The 2,659-nt window shown below is 32.0% G+C and overlaps 1 protein-coding gene across 1 annotated transcript in view; it reads right to left on the reverse strand.

Moving 5' to 3' along the window:
* The window catches only part of LOC118733631 (irregular chiasm C-roughest protein), a 70,230-nt gene extending 68,017 nt beyond the window's left edge, over positions 1-2,213 (reverse strand). Inside the window, exon 1 of the mRNA XM_036463124.1 lies at positions 2,157-2,213. The gene's annotated coding sequence lies outside the window, so the exon portion shown is untranslated. The remainder of the gene's footprint in view (positions 1-2,156) is intronic.
* Between the last annotated feature and the right edge of the window lie 446 nt (positions 2,214-2,659).

Consider the following 2,659-nt stretch of genomic DNA (forward strand, 5'->3'; position numbering starts at 1 on the left):
TATTTTCGGGATTTGTAATTTGCACTGATGGCAATAATAGAAACTCCTTTTCTTGACCAGTATTGGCTATATATCTTTTTTTAATTTAATAATTAACATTTTTTTTATAAATGTCCAGCTGATTATACATATAATACCGTGCATTAGTAAATTTTACACAAAAAAATCAATATATACCCGAAACCATGGGTCAAATATAGTAAAATTGCGTTTTTAGTTTTTCACTCTGGCGCCAGTAATTCACAAATGATTTAAGAAATTCAGTGAAATGTGCTCAGAGAAGAAATTTGGGTATCAAATAAAAGGGGAAGTTCTGTATAATTTAATCAGATTCAATATTTTGGTATATTAGGAGTGGTAAGTATTGAAAATGTCCTTTTAAAATTGTATCCTTGAAATTTGCAATATTTGTTTTAAAAAAAACGTATATGTTAAGGACTTGTATAAACTCGATAACGTCCTTCTAACTTTAGCAGCTTAAAAATTACCTATTAGTCCCTGTGAATCCAAAAAATCATTTTTTTTTTTAATTCTAAATAAATTTCTTCTTTCATTTGGTACCCATATTTTTATTCTACATTGCATTGAATTTTTTAAATTAGTCATATATTTAAAATTACAGTCAGAGAGAAAAAAACGCCACTTTAAATAAAAAAGTAGGTTTCAAACCCATTTATTTATAATTTTTTTATGGTAGGAGATTTTCTCAAACAATATAGAAGCATTTTTTTGTCGATTTAAGTTGTTGAAAAGTAGGGAATATCTAAATCCCGGGATCCCGGGATTGTGATAACGACATCCCGAAAATCCCGGGATCGTAAAAGGCTAAATAATTAACATCCCTATTATGTATGTGACTATGAATAAGATTTGAATGCGCTCAGTTGTGTATTTATGGAACACTTAGGCTGCATTCAAACTTGCCATTGTAACAGTTGAAGTTAAGTAGTAGTAGAAGCTTATGAGACTGCCACACACTTGTTTTCTTCATAGTGCTTAAATATGCATGAATGTGCATACAATATGTATAAATACATATTTATATATGTAGATATATGTGCATGTATGTACATATATGCATAGATTTCTATTGAAACCAAGTTTGTAATGCAGTTTATTGTTTCGTAAGTGATTCTACAGTCATATGTATGTACATGTATGGCTGAAAGGAAATTGAAGTACTCAAAAGCCGATTATAACTAATTATAAGAGATTTGCAATATGAGTTGCAACAACTCCTGAGTGCGAATAAGCGAAGGCATTGCTCTGACCTAACAAATAGAAAATGCAATTAACACCCAAATACATACATAGAAGTTGTCGCAGATCTTTGACAGAAATTATTTCAGATATTTTATTGTTTTTTTTCAGGCAGTTGATACCACAGGCTTTGGCAAATTGAGTCATAGCCAGCGATGGGCACTTCTCACCTAAGAGAACAAGCAAAACTGTCGCATTTGGGGCCCATGTCATTCAAGAAAAGACTGTGCTGCCACAACGAGTTATAGTTTGGTGTGGTTTTCGAGCTCGCGGAGTCATCGGACCGTACTTCTTTGAGAATGATGCCGGTAGCGCTGTTACGACGAATGGTAAACTGTAAACCAAAGCGTGATATGATAATAAACCTTGAATTAGATGGCATTGACTTGGAATATTTCTGGTTTCAACAGGAAGGTGTCACTTGCCATGCTTTCGCATGAAACAATGGCCCAATCGCGAACGAAGTTTCCAGGACGTATTATCTCACGAAACAACGAGATCAAATGGCCGCCGAGATCTTGTAATGTGACACCATTGGTCTGCTTTCTCTAGGAATACGTGAAAAGCCTGGCCTACGCCAATAAGCGCGAGAAGATTCCAGAGCTGATTAGCGAAATAATGCCTGTTTTAAATGACATAAATACAGCCAGAACCATGCCAAAAAGTTAGGTAAAATTTTTATATTAAAAAAACTAAAAATTTAGTTGTGTTTTATTTATTTATAAGAGAAATTATTGAATCACCCACCGGTAAAATGCAGAGTTGCCTTCTTTCCATTTAAATGAAACTTAGAATAAACAACCCATAGCAAAAAATTACAAAAAAAGCTTTAAAAACAGATTAAACATTTATGCATTTAAATTTACAAAAATACAAAACTTTTTACGGACACTTACCTTTTCAAAATGAGCTCGCTTTAGTGGCAATCATCGAAGAGTCTGTAAACAAAAAAGATATATTTAAATATTAATAACTAATATGATTTTTAATAAAAATCAAAGGAATAAATTTTATACATATATGTACATATAAACATACGAGAGCAATTTTATAAATCAGATACTTTTTACACTTCCCGTGCAGGAACTTTTAATGCAACACTATTTTTGTAAAATGTAAAATTTTTAACAATGCAATGTTTGTTATTAATTCCAGTTTAACAGCCACTAAAACAGACAGTGAAATTCGATTATAGTGGAAAAAACTGAAGAAAATAACAGCTATTCCAACTGCTATTTTCTTTTTTCAAACGGCAGGAAATGGCTTAGCGGTTAGGAATTTGGGCCGAATGAAGAGCTCATCGTTAAAACACGTGTCTATTTAGGACCTTGAAGAAAACTATTATTATATATATTTTTGAGGGATAAAAATTGGAAATAACTAGACCAAAGTTATTGAG

The sequence above is a fragment of the Rhagoletis pomonella genome, unplaced genomic scaffold, assembly GCF_013731165.1.
Source record: "Rhagoletis pomonella isolate Grant_MI unplaced genomic scaffold, Rhpom_1.0 Rhpom_scaffold_00002, whole genome shotgun sequence".
In the NCBI taxonomy this organism is placed as follows: Eukaryota; Metazoa; Arthropoda; class Insecta; order Diptera; family Tephritidae; genus Rhagoletis; species Rhagoletis pomonella.